Source organism: Dendropsophus ebraccatus, chromosome 1 (assembly GCF_027789765.1).
Source record: "Dendropsophus ebraccatus isolate aDenEbr1 chromosome 1, aDenEbr1.pat, whole genome shotgun sequence".
In the NCBI taxonomy this organism is placed as follows: domain Eukaryota; kingdom Metazoa; phylum Chordata; class Amphibia; order Anura; family Hylidae; genus Dendropsophus; species Dendropsophus ebraccatus.
The window spans coordinates 126,054,582-126,077,521 of NC_091454.1; the positions used below are offsets into that span (position 1 = coordinate 126,054,582).

General features: G+C 42.3%; 1 protein-coding gene across 2 annotated transcripts in view; it reads left to right on the forward strand.

Moving 5' to 3' along the window:
- Nucleotides 1-692: 692 nt before the first annotated feature.
- The window catches only part of FAM107B (family with sequence similarity 107 member B), an 81,590-nt gene continuing 59,342 nt past the window's right edge, over nucleotides 693-22,940 (forward strand). The window contains exon 1 of one of the 2 annotated variants that reach the window (XM_069956170.1): nucleotides 693-755. The gene's annotated coding sequence lies outside the window, so the exon portion shown is untranslated. Of the gene's footprint in view, nucleotides 756-18,802; nucleotides 18,821-22,940 lie in introns of those variants that run through there. The other variant, XM_069956178.1, reaches the window with a different exon arrangement.

Sequence of the window (22,940 nt, forward strand, 5' to 3'; positions counted from 1 at the left end):
AGGAGAACGGCTGAATGAAATGATGTAAGTAATACACCAATCTGTTCAGCATATCTGTCAGCTAAGGCAGCATAAACCTAGTGACAGAATCTCTTTAAGGCATACCCATATGTCATGGCAGCCCTAAGGGGGTACAGAGAGGGCTCACAACGTGAGGTCTGAGATGGCCTAATTGGCGGCACCGGCTAATCGGCTAATTAACTATTTAAACCCCCTGTCAAGACTGACATTGGTATAATGGTGTGTGTATATATATGTGTATGTGTATATATATATATATATATATATATATATATATATATCTATATATCTGCAGCCATTATTGTTCTGCAATTTTTATTTTAGTATCGTATGTAAGTTTGTTACATTTCATGTTTTTCTTCCTGGAACAAAAAAAGTCATTTTCATTTTTTACTGTCTTAACGGGAAAAGAATGACGTTTCCCAAGATGAGAAACAGGAAGGTTGTTTACACACAGTACCGGAAACTGATAACGCTCTGCACTTTCTGATGTTTATTTTGTTGGTAGAAGCGTGAACCTTGAAGTGGGGGCACAGCTGAAAAACAATCCCTATTTATTCCAGCATTGATTGTAAAAGTAACTTCCATTGACAAGTGATCATTATTATATCTCCATCTGTACATGTGAACACAGTTCAGAGATATGTGAACTACAGTACATAGGTTGATGTATGACAAGGCAGTTGACTGGTTACCCTTTTACCATACAGATCAACAAAGGATACATTTACAAGGTATGTAAGCCATTAATACTTATCCCCTACCACAGGATAAAATATAAGTGTATGATTGCATTGGTCCAACAGCTGGGACCCCTTTACGATCAGGGATCTAATCCAGCAGCCTCTGCACAGTGAGCGGTGGTTGCTATCACCAACTACTAGAGCAGAGCGAGTGCTGTGCACAGGCTGCTGCATACTGTGATCGTGTTGGGTAGCCTCCCCGCTGGATACTGTATATAAGAATATATAGTAGACAAGGCGAATGGGACCCTGCTCTGTATAGTGCTGTTCAGCTGCATTAAAACAGAGCAGTGCATTGGGAACTGCAGGACTTAAATAGCCCTGCAGTTCCTGACTCAAACATTGGCAGCAGCAGAACAGGCTATGTCGCCCCTTACTGCTGCCAGTCACCAAAAGTGCATAGTAATATAACTTTATTAAAGCAATGTATTAGCCAATGGGTCAAGAGAATATTAAATGGGTCAAGAGAGAATATTAAAAGTATAACTACAATTTAAAAAAAAACTACTGACATGTCATGGCGACATGTCAGAAGTGTATATAGATCGGGGTCTGGCTGCTGATAACCCTGCTGATAGCTAGAACGTAGGGGCTGACGCAGATCGTAGCGCACGCTCTGCCTCTTCATCTCTGCTAAAGCGAGCTGAATTCCATAGACTGTTAATACAAGCATTTAAAAAAAACAACAACCCTAAAAAACATGCCCCAATAAACATTTATATTACCCATTTACCATTATCCAAATAAAAAAAATAAAAAAAAATTAACATATTACATATCGTAGCGTCTGATCTAATAAAATATAATAATATTGTTCCAGCACAGGATTGCTGATTTTCTAAAATTATATATTAGAAAAAAAATTATAAAAAACAATCAAATCTTTTCTCTTATACCAATATGATACCAATAAAAACTAGAGATCATGGCGCAAAAAAATAACACCTCAACCAGCCCAGTAGGTGGAAAAATAAAAGCGATATGGCTCTTAGAAAGGGGTTAAGGAAAGTGCTATTAACTGTTTCATCACTATTGTCTTCATTTTAGCCTATAAGTGTCTCAATATTGTGCAAATCCATATACTAGTTACAATATTTCAGAATGTATTCATCAAGAATTATAAATAACTCTACAGACTGCATGCACTGTTACTCATTCCAGTGTAATAATTCAGGCAGGGTAAAAGAGTGGCTCTTGCTGAATGGCTACAATGGATGTAAATTAAGCTGTAGGTTTATGGGAAACAATCTTGTGGTAATGTTCATGTGCAGCCTGGAGGATGCTGGATAATCTGCCACAGCTGCGAACATGCAAATAAAAGCTCCAAGCTACATCAGGAAAAGAGGTCACCCTAGGTCTACTGCTGTTCAAAGCTCCGGTCAGGTCTAAAACAAATTGTTCCAAGCTTAATTTCCATACACTTCCTTTTATATTAGGCTTCTGTACACATTAGATTTTGAAATCAATATATTATAAATCTTTACTCATACAGTGGCCCACTGTTAATAATAATAATAATAATAAATGTACCCAATTAAAATATAAAGTACATCTGTATTTATAATTATATTAAAAGCATCTGTGAATGCAATGATTTATATTATATTCTAAGAAATCAGATTTGTAATATGAAGGAGCAGAACTGAAAAAAAATAAAATAAAAAAATAAAAAACAAATACCCCAGTAAATATATAGAAAGTGATTTATGTCACTGAAAGAGAACAAGTCAGTATGTTCCCATTGTAAGATTATAGCATTATCAGTGTCTTTGCAAGGTATGAACAATGGAGAACGTTTGTTGAAAATGAATTGTATATGATTTTGTCTGACTTTGTCTAGGTACATTCTTCATTGCCTTTAGAATGTGTGTAAAATTGCTCACTGTCCACATCTTAATAGATTCATTATGGATCAAAAAATAGATAATACACCATCTCAATTTCCATTGTGAACCAGAGGAGCAGGTTCTGTGTAAGGTGACTGTGCATTATTGCTATGGCGGTTAACGATTTACTTTAATATGTGTACTTGCTCTGCACAGGTTTATTGTTATTATTGATGTATACAGAGAAAATTTTAAAAAAGTGATTTTTTTTCCCGAGAATTCAGAGGTTCTTGAAGTGTAATTTGTTTATTCCTAGCTCAGTTGCTCCCCTATATTTAGAGAGGGTGCAGAGGAGGGTGACCCAGGTCATTAAGGGAATGGGTAGGTTACAGTATCAAGACAGATCATAAAGCTTGGGGCTATTTAGTTTTGAAAAATACTGATCACAAGGTAAAACTATATAAATGGACAATACAGAGATGTATTATGGTTTTGTTGTGAACTACAGGGTTACATCATCCCCTACCAAATCCCCCTGGAATCTATGAGACACCTTCCCTGACCACCATGTTCTGTCTTTCTTTTTCCTAGTTGTATGCCCCTTACCATGCATAATGTGCTTCTGGAGAGATCATTTCTTCTCTGTTTGGTGGACCATGACCTATTTGTGAATGCTGCATGCAGAATCTCCTGTTTGGTCTAATGGTGCGTTTACACAGAGAGATTTATCTGACAGATCTTTGAAGCCAAAACCAGGAACAGACTATAAACAGGGATCAGGTCATAAAGGAAAGACTGGGATCTATTCTCTTTTCAAATCCATTCCTGGCTTTGGCTTCCAAAATCTGTCAGATAAATCTTTCCGTGTAAATGCACCCTAGGGTCCATTTACACAGAAAGATTATCTGCCAGATTATCTGCCAAAGATTTAAAGCCAAAGCCAGGAATGGATTTGAAAAGAGGAAGAATCGCAGGCTTTCTTTTATGACCTGATCTCTTTTTATAGTCTTTTTTGGGCTTTGGCTTCAAATCTTTGGCAGATAATCCGTCAGATAATTTTTCTGTGTAAATGGACCTTAAGAGATGCAACTTTTACTTCTTAGGGCCCTTTTATACAGAAAGATTATCTGACAGATTATCTGCCAACAGGGCCGATTCTGGGGTTTCTGCCGCCTGAGGCAAACCTCAGGCGGCCGCCCCGAGTGATGGCCGGCACTCAACCCCCCCCCCACCCCCCCGTCGCCGCAGCCATCCACTCACCTGTCCCACGCCGCAGCCGGCCCGCGCTCTCTGCTGTCTCCACATCCCGTCAGGTCCCGCAATGTCACGGACCTCCAGGCTGTGGTGAGTGAGTGGGGTGATCGGGTCGCGCGGGGCGGTCCTGCGCGACCCGATCACCCCAGCGCGTCCCCCACCGACCCCGGGCACTCACCACAGCCTGGAGGTCCGTGACAGCTGCAGGGTGACATCGCAGGACCTGACGGGATGTGGAGAGCGCGGGCGACGGGACAGGTGAGCGGCCGCTGTCATTTTTGTTAAGTGATACTTAACAAAAATGACAGCAGGGGGGACATAATGCCGCCCCCTGCCGGACCGCAAAATCTGAGACTCTACAGTGCGAGTTAAGGGTCCATTTACACAGAAAGATTATCTGCCAAAGATTTGAAGGCAAAGCTAGGAATGGATTTAAAAAGAGTAGAAATCTCAGGCTTTCCTGTATGACCTGATCTCTGTTTATAGTCTGTTTCTGGCTTTGGCTTCAAATCTTTGGCAGATAATCTGTCAGATAATCTTTCTGAGTAAATGGACCCTGACATGGTGCGTTTACACAGACAGATTTATCTGGCAGATTTTGGAAGCCAAAGCCAGGAATGGATTTGAAAAGAGGAAAAATCTCAGGTCTTTCCGTAATGACATGTTCCCTGTTTATAGTCTGTTCCTAGCTTTGGCTTAAAAAATCTGTCAGATAAATCTGTCTGTGTAAACACACCATAATGCTGGGTTTACATGGAACGATTATCGTTCGAATTTGCACTATAACGATCGAATTCGAACGATAATCGTACGTGTAAACGCAGCAAATGATCGAACGACGAGCGAGAAAACGTTCATTTTGATCTTTTATCTTGTTCTTAAATCGTCGTTTGCAAAGAATTCGCCAATCGTTCCGTGTAAACAGTCGTCGCGTGAAAGTCCGGCCGCCCGCAGCCCAGCCCCCCGCTCACAGCTCACAGCCCGGCCCGCCACTAATTCGCAGCCCGGCCCCCCGCTCATCCGCAGCCCCTGCACCGGCTCGATCGCCACCCCCGCCGCCGCCGCTCCGATCACCACCTCTGCCACCCCGATCGCCACCCCCGCCGCCGCTCCGTTTGCTCCCGCCGCCCTGGCCACGAGCATACGTTACCTGCTCCACGTAGCAGGTCTTCGAAATCCCCGACTCCCCTCTTCAGTGCATTTATTGGCTGAAGAGGAGAGACAGGAATTTCAAACGGCTCCTCTTCAGCCAATCAGTGCTATAAACATCAAGAAAGGGTACAGTAATGCCATTCATCCCAATAAAAAAAACTAAATACTTTCAGAAAGTTTGCAATACATTCTTACCAGCTCTTCTACAGAGATACACAGAAGGTATGAGACAGACACAGAGATAGTGTCAGGGATCACTTTTTTTTCTCCAAGATTCCTTTCTTATGTCTAAAGCCCCTATTACACTTCCCTGCATGCTGCCGGTGCTATTACACGCTCTGACAGGGCTGCCTGAATGATCTTCAGATTGTCCAGGGAGCCAATAGGAGATAGCAGCAGTCTGCTGCCGCCACTTCTATAGCACAGAGTAGCGGCCAGCAGGCTGTCAATATTGTTCTAGTTTTTTTCAATAAGTTGAAAGACAAGAATCGGCCGAAATTGTGCATGTCGGCTGATCGTTGCCTCTTAACAGGAGCTATTACACCAAGTGATTATAACAGACAATAATCAGCCAAATGCGTCCGATAATCGCTTGGTGTAAGAGGGCCCTAAGGAAGTACATATCTCATCTAAGGAAAGTTGAGTTACAAGTGTGAAATCCAGGGTATCTGTTTATCCTTAACAACATATGAACTTTGGTAAGTCTTGTTTATGGGGCTGCATTTTCCTGAAATGACAGATTGGTTGGTAGTGGGGCCCGTCATTCCTCTTCGGGGCCAGTCCGGGTTCTAGGTTCAGCTGCAATCAGTTAATTAAGCTACCACAAAAGTTTTACCATCAGTATAATCCATGGAAATTATAAGGGCCATACATATTAAATATGGGTTGGAGTTTTTGCTGAATGTTTTTCTTTTAGTATTCAATTACCTTCTAGTTTTAAATGACTGTTCCCTGAAGTATATATTTTGCATATGGTTATCTAGTAATTTTTATTTTTGCTCTTTACAATTCTCTAAAACATAAAATAAATGTACAGTGTAAAAACAAATTAAGGTCAAGACATGGTCAATCACATGATCCTTGATCCATGCAGGCAATACATTGACTAAGTGCTTTGCTGGGTAGAGTGCACAGCAAATATTTCCTGTAAATTCGGGCAGAAACTGTGGAGATAGCAGAAGCAATGTGTAGGACAAATGATAATAACTTTCAGGAAAATGTGGATCCTCAGTCACGGGTTAATGGGCTGATCAGTTAGTCAGCAGAGATGTTTGGGCTTCAACGCAGAAAACATGTCAAGTACATCTCTTCAGAGAGAACCCATTATGCGGTTACTAAGTAGAACCATAGTCAGTGCTAGCCACAAGTCACTGTGGCACATTTGCCATTCCTGCTCTGGTGCACGCTGTGCAGATTATCTCTACTCAGGGTGATGTCATAGCAGAGGAGAGGGCTGGAAGACCAGAGATGGGATTGAAGGGAGCCGTGCCAAGACTCACCATCTGTTGCTATGACAGGACATTGAGTCTGCCAGCACTGCAGCATGTGGAAAGGATGCAGATGAAACAAGGGGAAGGGGGATTTCACAATCTGCTGTCCATCCTTGGGAAAGGGGTGACACAGAAGACTATAAAAGCTCATTGTTTAAAACTAAAGGATGTTTAAATAACTTTACTTTTTAGCTGAAATATATTATGTTTTGACCATTTCATACGGGATCATAATAGAATTTAACACATATATACATGCATTTCAGACAGTATTTGATTTATTAAAGGCATCTACAAAATGTCAGGTTTTAGGGGGCATCCTGGTATGCAGTGGTTGGTTATTCCCTACCAAAAGTTGTCCAAGGCAAAACAGCCCATGAATCAGCGACAGGATAATGGGTACTCGAGGGTCTTTGATGCCTGTGGGAAGACCGATCTCATCTCACACTGGAGCTACCATAACACAGAACACAGAGAACCCCCCACTAACCCCCATCCACTGCTGAAAGATCCCACGATGGATATGTGAGAATCAGATCACGACCATAAAGCAATAGAAGAAGGTGGTCTGGTCTGGTGAATTATGTAGATGAGCGCATGTCGGTCGATTACCTGAGAAAGATGTGGAAATAAGACAAGTTTCAGGACGGGGGGGGGGGGGGGGGCAGGGACAAGACATGACAGTGAGCCCTGAAGCTGAACCCACCAACTGTCCCTACCTACTCACCTAAATCGTCCCTAGGCAGCCGTGGACAACCATGAAGACATTCACTGCGCTGGATACGTGCACACAGAACAAGACAGACAAGCAAACACAATGTGGGATTGTCAAACAGGCAAGGTCAAAACCAAACGGGCAGCATAGTACAAAATCAGGTAAAAATCAGACAGTCAAAAATGAAGCCAGAGGTCAGGTAACAAAGTCGAGCAAGCAGAGGGAGTTAGGACGGGGATCACAGGAATAGACGGGGAGCTGGGACGAGGGTATGAAACCTAATAGCCAGCATTAAGAGACTGCCTTAGCTTTCTTGTATGCTGACCAAGATCCCGGTCCAGATACTTATTGGACTGGCGCTCTGATCCTCCAGGCTCCAGACAGGCAGAGAAACCAGTCAATCAAGCAGACTACTCAGCTGTGTAAATCAAGTCTAGCAGCTTAACTCCTGCATTGAAAGGAAGCTGAGAAGCAAGCGGGCGTGTCACACAAAAGTAAAACAGGCCCAGTTCACACCAGGCTACTGCACATTACTGACAACAAGCCAGTGGAGACAGTGTGATGCTCTGGGCCATCATCTCTCACTCACCTATGAAATAAAATATTACAATTTTAAATCTGTTTGTAAACTTTTTGTCACTACATTGTGGTTTGCAGACTTAAGTCTACATAAGTATGTCTCCACTCAAGCTTACATAAAGTACACTAAATTGATCAGTCTTTTCTTAACCATTCCCAAATGAACGTACAATAACGACCCACAGCAAGTCCTGGCAGTCAGTGATAGGCAGGCACCCGAAGCAACTGTTCGATCCTGGCTGCTAACCCTACAGATGCAGATGGTGTGATTGTCCTCTCAAATAGAGATGAGCGAATCGGTTCGGCAGGTATGGGATCCGGTTCGGATTTTTCCAAAAATCTGAGTCCGATCGGATTCGGATTTTTGGAAATCTGCTCTGATTTTTTTTTCTTGCTTTCTAAAATGGCAGCTGCCATTCTAGAAAACAGGAAGTGTTCCGGGCGGGAAAAGCACTTTCCCATGATGCCCGGAACACATCCAATCAGCAGGGATCTTGCACTAGCCCACCCCCTGTGTGACCGCACCACGCAGTGTGTAGAGAGAGAGTGAGAGAGGAAGCAAGCTGCTGGTGGTGCTGCTGCTGCTGCTATTGTGTACTACAGACTACTGAGAAGATATTGTGGGAAAGGAAAGGAAAGATTAGCAAAGCGGAGAGGAGAAACATCTAGTGATTGAGAGAGAAATATAGAGAGGGTGAAAGATAGATTAGGCATAGGACAGCAAAGGGTGCACGGAACAAAAACGTGCTGTACAGATATACAAGTCCTATACTTCTGTGTATATCATCCGTCTTATCCTGAGAGACAAAAATACCTGGTGCAGGTGTATAGCATTATAGCTTTACAAAAATGCTATATATATATATATATATATATATATATATATAGACAATTTCTATACTTGGACCCTTGTGAATGAGTGTGTATATCACATCCATCTTATCCTGAGAGACAAAAATACCTGGTGCAGGTGTATAGCAGAATATCTTAAAAAAAGGGATATATATAGACAATTTCTATACTTGGACCCTTCTGATAGTGTGTATATCACATCCGTCTTATCCTGAGAGACAAAAATACCTGGTGCCAGTGTATAGCAGAATATCTTAAAAAAGGGATATATATATATATATATATATAGATATATATATATGACAATTTCTATACTTGGACCCTTCTGATAGTGTGTATATCACATCCGTCTTATCCTGAGAGACAAAATACCTGGTGCAGGTGTATAGCATAAAAGTCTAACTGGCATCCAGGTTGACTACTGGTGTGCCTGCCCTTGCCTCCTTGTTGGCAACTGCTGGGCCTTAATTGGCCTCCATGTTGACTACTGCTGGGACTTAACTGCCATCCATGTTGACTACTGCTGCTCCTGCCTGGCCTCCATCTTGGCAACTGCTGCTCCTGCTTGGCCTCCATGTTGGCTGCTGCTCCTGCCTGGCCTCCATGTTGGCTACTGCTGATCCTGCCTGCCCTCCATGTTTACTACTGTTGCTCCTGCCTGGCCTCCATGTTGGCTACTGCTGCTCCTGCCTGGCCTCCATGTTGGCTACTGCTGCTCCTGCCTAGCCTCCATGTTGGCTACTGTTGCTCCTGCCTGTCCTCCATGTTGGCTACTGCTGATCCTGCGTGGCCTCCATGTTGGCTACTGCTGCTTCTGCCTGGCCTTCATGTTGGCTACTGCTGATCCTGCGTGGCCTCCATGTTGGCTACTGCTGCTTCTGCCTGGCCTACATGTTGGCTACTGCTGCTCCTGCCTGGCCTCCATGTTGACTATTGCTGCTCCTGTACTGGCCTCAAATAACTATTGCTGGACCTCCACTGGCCTCCAATGACTACTGCTGCTCCTTCACTGCATTTGTGACCTTTTTCCTGCATAGACCCTGTAATGGTGAATTTCCTGCATAGACCCTGTAATGGTGAATATTGAAGTCTAAAAAAAAAAAAAAGACTTTGGGATATCGAAAAGATAACGATGATACTGACATGTAGAGCCCTAAATTCAACCAAATACACTACCCCCATATCATATAGATGGTTTAAACTATGAAATCTGAAGAAATCCGAAATTCGGTCGAACCAAACTTTCCGAAAACCCGCGAAAGTCCGGTCGGACCGAACTTTTGAAAAGTTCGCTCATCTCTACTCTCGAATCTCCCTCTGATCACCATCGAGGCTCTGCAAAGTGATCATGATGATAGCTATGACAACCATTGGCCTCCAGTGTCATCACTACTGAAGCCAATCAGACTCTGCCCTAAGGCTATGCCACTAACAGGCATATTGCAAATCAGCACTGCAATTGTATTGTTTTATGTCATTAGGCAATCAGATAGTGAAGTCCCCTACTGGGACAGAGAAATAACATGTAAATGTAAAAAAAAATAAAAATAAAAAAAAAAGGTAAATAAATTTATAATTGCCAAATCCTCCAATGCAAATAATCAATGTAAAAAAAAAGTACACATATTTGGTATCGCCATGTACATAACTGCATTGGCGATAATGTTATCACATGATTTAACCCACAAATTGACTGCAGAAAATTCGAAGTTTGAAAAATGCTAGCATAAGTTAAAGCATCTCTTAGCTATAACCATTAAAGTGAGACAGGTCAGATTCGAAAAAAGGGCTCAGGTCCTTACGGCCATTTTTGGCCTGGTCCTGAGAGGGTTAAACCACTTTTGTTTAGTTTTGGTTAGCTTTGACTTTTGGAGGAGGAGTTATCACAGAGGAGCGATCTCTGTGACTGATGCCGGCCGGTGTCTGCGCCGTAATGGCGCTGATCCCAGCTCGGCATTTGGTTGCTTCCGGCTGCAGCAGTCGGAAGCAAACAAGTGCCGAACTCGTCGATCTATGCTGCATATCTACGCAGCATAGATCTGAATGAGAGATCAGTGCACTTATACTAGAAGTCCCCCAAGGGACTTGTGTAAAAGTTAAAAATAAAGTGTAAAATAAAGTGTAAAAGTTAAAAATAAAGTATCATTATTAATAAAAAGCCCCCTCCCCTAATAAGAGTCAGAATCACCCCCCTTTTCCCATTTTATAAATAAAAATAAATAAATAAACTAACATAATTGGTATCGCCACATGCGTAATCGCCCAAAATATTAAATTATCACATTCCTGATCTCACACGGTAAACGGCGTAAGAGCAAAAAAATCCCAAAGTGCAGAATTGCGCATTTTTGGTCGCATCAAATCCAGAAAAATTGTAATAAAAAGCAATCAAAAAGTCGCATATGTGCAGTCAAGGTACCGATAGAAAGAACACATCATGGCCCAAAAAATGACACCTCACACAGCCCCATAGACCAAAGGATAAAAGCGCTATAAGCGCTATAAGCCTGGGAATGGAGCGATTTTAAGGAACATATACAGTGGTGCCTTGGATTACGAGCATAATTCGTTCCGGGACTGTGCTTATAATCCAAATCTACTCTTAAACCAAAGCAAATTTTCCCATAAGAAATTACTGATATGCAGACAATTGGTTCCACACCCCAAAAATAATGACTTATTATTCTGAATAACATGTAAAACAGATGAAACAAACATTCAGAAACAGCAGAATATGTGATATTATAAGTTACCCTACAGTAATGGAGAGGATGGGAAACACAAGGGCTGACAGATACTGCAGGGAGCATGAAAGAATGAGCAGAGCATATGTGGGCACATACATGCAGCACTCTCTGTCCGGGGAGAGAGTGGTTACAGCTATAGAGAGATTACCTCCACAGTCCTGTCCCCTGATGTAAGCCCCAGCCTGAAGTGGATCTGCTATGATTTGGAAGGTGAGGGAGACTTCCTGGGTCAGAGTACAGAGCTGTAGACCCCGCTATGCAGACCATGCCCCTCCTCCACTCGCGCTCCAACCCAGTACAGGGAGCTCTTAAACCAAAGCAATGCTCTTAAACCAAGTCACAATTTTGAAAAACTGTGAGCTCTTAAACCAAAACGCTCTTAAACCAAGTTACTCTTAAACCAAGGTACCACTGTATTTGTTAACAATGGTTTGAACTTTTTACAAGCCATCAGATACAATAAAAGTTATACATGTTACATATCGTTGTAATCGTAACGACTTGAGGAACATTCATAACATGTCAGTTTTTCCATAGGACACACGGTGTAAAAACGAAGCCCCCCCCAAAGAAAAATAATTGTGTTTTTTTTTCATCTTTACTGCACATATAATTTTTTTCTGATTTCGCAGCATATTTTATGCAAAAATTTTGCCTGTCATTGCAAAGTACAATTAGTGACGCAAAAAATAATGGCTCATGTGGGTCTGTAGGTGTAAAAATGCAAGTGCTATGGCCTTTAAGGTATAAACCCACACACCGTATAGGCAGCGTATTTACTGCTGCGATACGCAGCAAATACGCAGCAAATACGCAGCAGATTAGATCTAAATAACTGAACACAGCATCAAATCTAAACCATCAAATCTGCTGCGTATTTGTTGCGTATCTGCTGCGTATACGGTGTGTGAGTTTGTACCCTTAAGCACAAGGAGGAAAAAACGAAAACGCAAAAAGAAAATTAGCTTGGTCCTGAAGGGGTTAATGGGCTTAAAAAAAAAAAAAAAAAAAAGCAGATGCACTTTTTTTTTTACTTAGTGTCAACATAGCCATACTTATATTGTGGTTTGTGCTATGTTTTTATTTGAATTTTTACAACAAATTTATAAATCAGGGAAAAACTGCATCAAGAATAAAAAGTATGAATAGAACCTAATGTACAGTACATTGCACACTATATAAAATAATACAAGTGATATTCTGTTTAGTTCCTTTTATACACCCCAGACTCTTAAGGCAATTGTCTTTGTCTCGCTTGACCTTGAGCCAGCAATTTTACATTTTGTGATTTAAGCTCAAGTCTAATGCATGGAGCAGAGAAATATTACACTTTCTATATTGGTGTTGCTGTCTCCAGTGCCAAGGCTTAAATGATTATGGTTAATGGCAGCTATGTGCTAATCTAATTGAATACCAGGAAGATGCAATCTTTCCCTCTTCTCCCTCTGTCTCTTGTGTTCTTTTCTATTAATAACCCAAGATTTTCTAATGCAAAATTCATCCAGCGAAGATATCTTTGCTGTGACCAGGTCTTACAACTGCTGCACATGAGGTCTTGTATCAATTAGTCATCTGTTCAGGCAAATGTTCTAAAGACAAGAGGGACTAGTCTTCCTATGCTGCACAGCTGTGACACATTGCCTGCCAGAACAAGCGTGGACACTGTCTGGGAAATTAACTTCATTCCATGGATTTTTTCCTCAGTAAATCCATGTTCCCCAAATAGCAAATTTATTGTGTAAAAATATTAATGGAATATTTATCATGATGTCCATTAAAAAGTATATGTATCATCAACAATAGTAAATGAGGCCCGAGGCTTGGCATCTGAGCAAGCCTATTAGCCATAATTTACTCAATATGTGAAATGGGAATCCATATTTCTCTGGAAGCTTATTAGAGATGAGCAAATTTGCTGAAGTTTGGGTTCGTATGAACCTGAACTATCGGCTTCTGATTCCCACTGTCTGCAGCCTCCGTAAACAGGGTTGATACAGCGTAAGGATCGCCTGGAAAACTGGGATACAGCCTATGCCAATGTCTGTATTCCAGTTTTCCAGGCAGTCCTTACGCTGTATCCACCCTGTTTACGGAGGCTGCAGACAGCGGGAATCATAAGCCGATAGTTTAGGTTCATACGAACCCGAACTTCGGCAAATTCGCTCTTCTATAAAGCTTATGTACACAGTGACGGGTCTTCATGTTATGTTGAAAGCATGGTAAAATGCTAAACAATACAACATTACAACAATAAACTCACAAATGGTAACAAATATCAAGGAGATTTTTCACAGTTAAGAAAACGATTTAGTTTTAGAGAATTGAAATGAAAGTTTTCCCATGGAAGATTCTGAGTGCAGCATATTTATAGCCTACACTGAACATTTTTTGGCCTAATAGCCATTAACATGGCATGAAAACAACATAATAACCATACAGAGTAGTTATTAAACAAGTGTAATAAATGATGGGCTGGATGGCTGCCCACAACACAAGGACTCGCTATGGGAAGATGTATTAAGCTAAATACTCAAGGACTTTGATTTGTCAATTAGAGGTGCCTATTTGCACCAGAAGGCTACGTTCACCCATAGTTTTTCCGTCACTCTTTTTCCAACCAAAACCAGGAGTAGATTAAAAACACAGAAACTGTGCAGATCTTTGCAATATAATTTTTCTCTGTCAGTTCACCTGAAATACTATGTGTAATAGCCAAAAACTGGGGTTCATGCCGCCTTGCTCCAAATTTATCAGGTTTAAACACTTTCTATGCCTCATTACACAAAAGTGACTTGGCCCAATGGGTAAGCTTGCGACACTCTGCCATTACACAGCTCGATAATCGGTATAAGAATACCCCTTTAAAGCAAAAGCTGCAGAGGCATCGCTAACAGTGTCTGTGCAACCCATGCTCTAAAGTGGTTGATATATGGTGTTGGTATATGAAAAATGATAAATACGTTATTCTTACTTCTCCTTATTTCCTTGATGAACTCCTGCCGTGTCTTTGGATCCCCCCACTGACCACAGCCACCGCTAAAACTTTCACAGATAGGATGTTTAACTGCTTCCCGGCTAATTGTTGTCCGTACTACACAAGGTGATATCAGTCTGATTTTGCAGATAATCACTCCGTGTAATAGGGCCCTCCCAGTGGGAGGGAATTCTCTCCCCTCTATGACCCGGCTCCATTAAAATCAATGGAGTACCTGGTGGTACATCCCCTTTAAGTGTGTTTGAGGGCAGATTCTACATCTGTGTCCAAGCATCAATATCAAGCGTTATTTGAAAACATAGCACATTCTTACATAGAAGATTGTCGACAGAAAACAAAAAACACTATTCTCTATAGGGTTCTCCCTAAGGGAAATAAAAATTCTGAGAACAAAAAAAAAAAAAACAAAAAACACTTCTTGACATTTTTTTTTATAATGCAAACAATTGCCACAAAAAGTGGGTCAGTGAAGGAAACCAATAACAACATGAATAAGTCCATATATGTTTACCAATACATGCTTAAGTACTGTTTCATATTGGCCCAGATTTTTCAATCTACCTGAAACCAAAATTGCCTGTGTGTAAAGCTGACTGGTCTGTAAGCACAAAGCCTCTGAAAAATTCCATTAAAAATACTTGTTTAAAAAAAAAATGCTGGCCTTTTTATAAAAAATTTTTTCGGGCATTTAAAATTAACAGTGAAGCTTTACGGGAGGTGATCTATTTTTTCCAGCATACTGTATCTGACATTAATGCTTCTTCTCACTACATATGTTGTTCTCTGTTGGACATGGAGGTTATGTCTGGCTCACGTCTGACCTAATTAATCACTTGGCCATATAAATTACATAGCCTTCTGTGCAAAATATGACACATTTGTGCAAATATGCTTGTCTGAAATCAACGTGTAATGATTTCTTCCATGTGTTCTATTGTTATGGTACATTCATAGGGAACTTTACAAAACTTGTTAAAACGAAAGTGAAATCATTTTCTGTTTTTGTTGGTCAGAGTGTAAAATTTCAGAGCTCCTCTGCTCATGCCATGAACATTGGGAAAGGATACAAGATTGTATTATGCAACTGCTTCACAGGTAACACTGCACAACATTTTGGCCTCATACACACACAGTAGTACAGCTTCAAATTCCACTGAGCCATAAAGGTATATTCATCCATGCAGAAATGTCAGTGCCATCAGTTCATCTGAATGTCATTGTTTGGTAGCAAGCTCATGGATTTATACAAGACCTATTCAAATGGTCCCAGAAAATTCTTCAAAAAGTCTGCCGCATGTGAAGAGCACCCAAAGAGATGCAGGGGGCCTTTACTGTACCTCATCATGCTGGAGGTGCTTTTTGTGTTAAAATAAAATTGAAAAAAAGGTCACATATAATTCCACCAGTTGCCATATTTACAAACAGGGCTGGGGCAAGGGCTGGCAGAGTAAGCATTGGTGTGGGGCGCCACAGCCTACACAACCTGGGGTGGCACAATTGCTAGCATTATGAATCCTAGGCACTTGGCCCTGGATACCTGATGCTAGCAAGCGCTGCTCTCTTTTATCCCACCCCTAGATCGGAGGCAAGCACAATGACCTCACTTGTTGTACGTGCATTTGCTGTCAGTATCTAGGAATGAGCAAGGAAGCGGACAAGAAGTATGTATTTAAAAAAAATTTTTTTTAGCTGAATTACTACTACTAGCAAATTACTGCTCGGGGAACCTATCTTCCTGACTACATGCAGGGGTGCAACTGCTGACTGGATGAGGCACTTATCTACCACTGGAGGTACATTTGGGGTACCTGTCTACCTACTGGGGGCACTTGGCTACCTACAGGGGGCAGATACCTAAAAGGGGCACCTACCCACCAAGAGAAGCATTATTACCATTTGGGGCACTTTGGATGACCACGCCTCCTTGCCAAGCCCCCCCTACCTACCCATTAGGCGAGCAGGGAATATGGCAGGCGGGACTTTCATAAGTGTCCCCCTGTGTTGTTATGTTGTGTTATAATGGTCTGGTGGTATTATTTGTCCCCTGTACACTGGTATTATTGGTAAGGTTGGTCTTGATTTTGTTCAGTAACAGTATGATGGTATTATTCAGTCACTGTGTGCTGATCATGGCATGGCTGGAATATGTGCCATTTAAACACTGGTATTATTGGTTAGTGTTAGTATATTAGAATTAATTAATTAACAGTATGGTGGTAATATGTATGGTAATATTTGTTTCTTGTATAGTGTTCTTATTTATTAAATATCTCCAAAAAGGGTGTTATTTAGTCGCTGCATGACTATAATTTAAAGGTTGATGCAAGTATTATACGTAAAAAATTGCTTTATAGCAATGTTGTCTTGGAGATTTGTTTGCGTATAGGGCCAGGTTGGGTGGCCTTTTCTCAGCCCTGTATGTACATTGTTTCTGGGAAAGAATATCTCCTAACATATGATATAAACTGAATACAGTCAGGAGAAAGGGCGTCCGGTGGCCTCCATTACCATGTAGGATTTGTTCCAAATTTTATAGAGTACAATAAAAGCTATGAAAGCATGCAAGCAGCACTCAGCTTTTAATGAAATCTGGTAGATTTCAATGGAAAGGCCCACTAACATAAGTAGCCTCCTCATCATTTGCTTCATGGAGATGGCTCCACATTTCTCTACTTCCCCACCAGTCTTTTATTATACACCAGGGATTAGGTCAGTGAGGTTGACACATTTTTGCTGCAGCCCAATATGAGCTAGGGGTAAACAGATAAAGGACCAAACGTCATTGGAGGTGGAGCCGTTGGAGTTTGGTAAGGTTAATATTGCAGTTTTAGTTATATTCTAGCATTGTTACCTGTTTACAAGTACTTAAAGGCTATGTGCACACGTCGTAAGAGACCGGCCGTTCCGCGATCCTGGCCGGGTCACGGAACGTCCGGTCTCTGCCCGGATCATCACTGTCCGGATGATCTGTCCGGCCGCAGAGCTCTGATGCAGGCGCGCGCTGACTTCATAGTGTGAACTGTCAGGGTTTCCTACGGCCGCAATTCATTAAATTGCGGCCGCAGAAAACTGACATGTCAGTTACAGTATTTCCGGCCCCGTACCGGATCCCGGCCGCATGAGTATACGATGTGTATACGCTCCGGCTGGGATCCCATTGAAAGTAAGCCATTGTTCCACTGCGCCAAAAGTACGGCCGTTGTTGCCGTTGGCAACAACGGCCGTACTTTTACGTAGTGTGAACATAGCCATAGGGTAGAACTACTCCTTTAAGGGTGCCTTTACACAGGACGTATAGCAGCGGAAATCTTGCTGCGAGTTTTGCAGTGAGATCTACTACGAGGTAAGGTCCTGGCAGGTTCCTGTGAATACATACTCGCAGCCGTCTGAAAGACCGCTGTATGTAAATCACCCTCCCCTTAATTGGCCCCCACTGTATACAATACATTACCTGTCTTCAATCCTTGCTGCACGGGGTCCCGGCTTCAGTGGCTGCGGCCAGGAAACACTCTGATTAGCTGGGCGACAGAGCAGAAAGCCGGGACCCCGTGCAGCAAGGTTTGAAGACAGGTAATGTATTGTATACAGCGGGAGCCAATTAAGGGGTTAAGAAGCGGGTGATTTACAAACTCACAGCGGTCTTTCAGTATGTATTCACAGGGACCTGCCAGGACCTTACATCGTAGAGGATCTTGCTGCAAAACTCACTGTGAGATTTCGGCTGCGATACGTCCTGTGTGAAGGCACCCTAAGGGTACAAACCCACACACCGTATACACAGCAGATACGCAACAAATACGCAGCAGATTTGTTGGTACAGATTTGATGCTGTGTTCAGTTATTTAGATCTAATCTGCTGCGTATTTGCTGCGTATTTGCTGGGTGTTTGCTGCGTATTTGCTGCGTATCGCAGCAGTAAATACGCTGCGTATACGGTGTGTGGGTTTATACCCTAAGAATATATTTTTCTATTTCTCTCTAGTTCTACATACAGTTGTGTCTGTTGTCATATGGAACCCTCATACTATACCACGGTATCACAGTTTTGGTAACATTTAGAACTTTGCAAACTACAGTGGAGCATTAGTTGTTTCAAATGATTTTAGAGATGAAGCATAAATTATAATGTACATTTTCACATAATTTAGTCTCTATATCCTACAATACCTTACACATTTTCACTTTTGATATTCCCTTTTAAATTTTCTAATAGCAGAAACATTTTTGCATCTTGCTGTTTAATATATTATGTCATCATGCAACATTACATTTGCATAGTCCTCTGCTCTGAGTTTCTAGATATCCTCCTCGAGTTATAGCACCAACCAAATAACTGAAGCTTCATGTGTTACGTTAAAAGGGGAAGTGACACAATACCGAGAAGCTTTCTGTAGCCGTCTAGTCACATTTTTAGCATTGCGCTGGAGACAGGAGCAAGGCCAACAGGTATTTGTTTCCATCCAGGGTTTGCAGTATTTTCAGCAGCTATATGGGTTATATAAGCAGCTTTTAGGCTATATAACATATAAAAACCTCAGTAGCTCTATATTCCTAAAAATAATTTCTGAAAAACCCTGTTCGTTTATTGCACTATGCACTGCAGTGTGGCCTCACAATACATGTGCTCTGTGTATGTGCTCAGTGGTGCAAAGCTCTAATGATGTGCTAATGTATATTGTTTACATGGTGTTTAAACAATAGAGAGATCAACCAATATAAACCAGGACTAATGATAATAACACATTATATATGTTTAGATTTGTAACGGAAGTCACAGAACAGCTTGACTATGTGATATAATGGTAGTTCAATGTTGGGATCTGAAACAATATAGCTTTAAAAAACCAGAAGTCGTAGATGAAGCCATGGAAATTCTCCAGTGTTATAAGTGGCTTTTGCTCCACACTGACTCTCAAGTAATGATTAGCAAATATATTATTACCAAGATACAGTATGTGAAAATAACCATTAGACATGCTCTAACCCATATTTAGGTGTCTTTTGCAGTTTAGTATGAATGATGTCACCAAAAATAACTGTGTGAAAAAGGATTTTGGGCTTGAATTATATGTTACTGAAACTGCTAACATCTTTTTTTTTTTTTTTTTTTCCAACTGAATTTAAGCATCGTGGCATGCTCCTTTGCTTGCCCTATTAGATGCATGGGTGCAGAATTCAACAGCATGTGGAGGGCCTGTGACATAGGCTTCAACTATAAAGAGTACATAAGGTTTTGTTCTTTGGCACTTTGGGTTATTGTCTTAAGGTCACCATAGAAAGTAGTTTCTAATTGTCTGTGTCCATTAATGCTTTATGCAGGGGCGGTCTTGGCATTTCTGGGGCCCCAAGCAAAGTTATGTCTGGGTCCCCCCCTCGACACGCACTCAACAATAGACCGCTGTGTGCTGCCCCCAGTAGTATATACCCCTTGTGCGCAGCCGCCAGTAGTATATACCCCTTGTGTGCTTCCCCTCAGTAGTATATACCCCTTGTGTGCTTTCCCCAGTGGTGTATAGATGCCTGTGTGTTCCCCTAGTTATATATAGCCCCACGTGTGCTCCCCCAAAAGTATATAGACCCCCTGTGTGCTGTTCCAGTTGTATATAAACCCCCTGTGTGCTGCCCCCAGTCGTATATACCCTGTGTGCTGCCCCCAGTTACATATACCCCCTGTGTGCTCCCCCACTAGTATATAGACCCCCTGTGTGCTCCCCGACTTGTATATAGCTCCCCTGTGTGCTCCCTCAGTGGTATATAGCCCCCCTGTGTGCTCCCCCACTTGGATATAGACACCTCCTGTGTGCTCCCCCACTTGGATATAGACCCCTGTGTGCTCCTCCAGTAGTATGTAAACCCCCTGTGCGGTTCCCCCAGTAGTATATAGACCCCATGTGTTCTCCACCAGTATTATATAGATCCCTGTGTGCTCCCCCAGTAGTATATAGACCACTGTGTGCTCCTCCAGCAGTATATAGACCCCTTGTGTGCTGCCCCCAGTTATATATAGATCCCCTGTGTGCTCCCCCAGTTATATATAGACCCCCTGTGTGCTCCCCGTTTTATATATAGACCCCCTGTGTGCTGCCCCCAGTAGTATATAGACCCCCTGTGTGCCCCACCAGTAGTATATAGACCCTCTGTGTGTTCCCCCAGTAGTATATAAACCCTTTGTGTGCCCCACTAGTAGTATATAGACCTCTGTGTGCTCCTCCAGTAGTATATAGACCCCCTGTGTGCTGCCCCAGTAGTATATAGACCCTTGTGTGCCCCCCAGTTATATAAAGACCCCCTGTGTGCTGCCTCAGCAGTATATAGACCCCCTGTGTGCCCCACCAATAGTATATTAACTCATGTGTGTTCCCCCTGTAGTATATAGACCCCCTGTGTGCCCCACCAGTAGTATACAGACCCCTATGTGTTCCCCCAGTAGTATATAGACCCCCATGTGCCCCACCAGTAGTATATAGACCCTCTGTGTGTTCCCCCAGTAGTATATAAACCCTTTGTGTGCCCCACTAGTAGTATATAGACCTCTGTGTGCTCCTCCAGTAGTATATAGACCCCCTGTGTGCTGCCCCAGTAGTATATAGACCCTTGTGTGCCCCCCAGTTATATAAAGACCCCCTGTGTGCTGCCTCAGCAGTATATAGACCCCCTGTGTGCCCCACCAATAGTATATTAACTCATGTGTGTTCCCCCTGTAGTATATAGACCCCCTGTGTGCCCCACCAGTAGTATACAGACCCCTATGTGTTCCCCCAGTAGTATATAGACCCCCATGTGCCCCACCAGTAGTATATAGACCCCTGTGTGCTACCCCAGTAGTATATAGACCGCCTGTGTGCTACCCCAGTAGTATATAGACCCCATGTGTGCTCCCCAAGTAGTATATAGCCCCCTGTGTGTTCCCCCACTTGGATATAGACCTCCTGTGTGCTCCCCCAGTTGTATATAGACCCCATTCTGCTGCCCTAAGTAGTATATAGACCCCCTGTGTTCTGACCCAAGTAGTACATAGACCCCTCTGTGAAGCCCCAGTAGTCTATACCCCCCTGTGTGCTCCCCCAGTTATATATAGCCCCCCTGTGTCTTCCCCATTATATAGCCCCACTGTGTGCTGACCCATTTATATAGACCCCCGCTGTGTGCTCCCCCAGTTACACAGGCCCCTGTGTGCTCACCCGCCCATATAGTATATAACACAATAAAACAAACACTTATACTCACCTGGGTCCGGGCATCTCCTCTTCTCTTTACTCTTGTGGCTGCAAGAGTTTTCCCTGCGGTCACAAGAGGCCGCGCTTCCCTTGTCCTGGCGCCGATGCTCCAGTGATGTCACTGGAGCACCGACACCACAAGGACAGAGCGGCCACTTGTGACCGCAGGGAAAACACTTCCTGCGGCCACAAGAGTGACTGACAGGAAGGGCCCTATTACACCAACAGATATCTGACAGATTTTTGCAACCAAAGCCAACATCTTTCTGCAACCTCTATGATCAACATAAGGCTGGGTTCACACGCTGTAACTGTGCGGCTGTATTTTTTATGCGGCTGTAAATGTGCGGGTGAAACTACTGCCGTGGGAAAAAATAGACATGCGGCTCAAAACATACGGTCATTTACTTGGAAATCTGGTTCAACTAAAAATAACAAATAAAATCTTAAGAAAGTGATGCAAACACCTCTGGATGCATCTGGGAAAGCAGGGAAACAGTTTACATGAATTGCTATTACCGGGGTTTGCGATCCTCTGCACTATAGCCGATGTCTCTCATGGTTAATATATTGAATTAATAAAACACATTTTCTTTGTAATAAAGTCCCTTTTATTGTTCAATAATTAAATGTAAATGATTCCATCATTTTGCAATTAAATATACTGTTAAAATAAATATATATATAAATAAATGTATATTTATATATATATTTATTTTTTGACAGTATATTTAATTGCACAATGATGGATTCGTTAGAATTAAATTATTGACCAACGAAACTGAATTTATTTAAACGAAAATGTGTTTTCTTAATTAAATATTAATTAGTACAGGAAACTCCATAAGCCGGTAATTCATATGCCGGCAATAGAGCTTTCTGTACTAATCATCACTTTACTTTAATGAAAACATCAAATGTTTCTTCTAATTATGTTATGACAATAGCATTATTAGAAGAAACATTTAGAATTATATGTGCGCTCAGCTGATTGGCTGTTCGGCTGAGCGCACATATAAAGAGCCGGTCCGCAGCACAGTGACTTCATTGTGCTGCGGACCAGCGAAGAGGACACATCGGGTTGAGTATAGAGCTCTCCCCACCCCCTCCCCGACACTGCACCCCTCCCAGCAAGGAAGGGGGGTCACTTAACCCCTTCCTTGCTGGGATGGGTGCAGTCTGACATCAGTCTGGCCCCCAGGGGGTTAAGGGGGATGCAATACATCCTCCCTTAACCCCTTGGGGGTCAGACTGTAAGCAGCGATCTGTAAAGATGCTGCATACTGTAAGGAGCACAACACCGCTCACAATGATGGGTGTTGTGCTCCTGTTTGTGTGTTTTTTGTGTG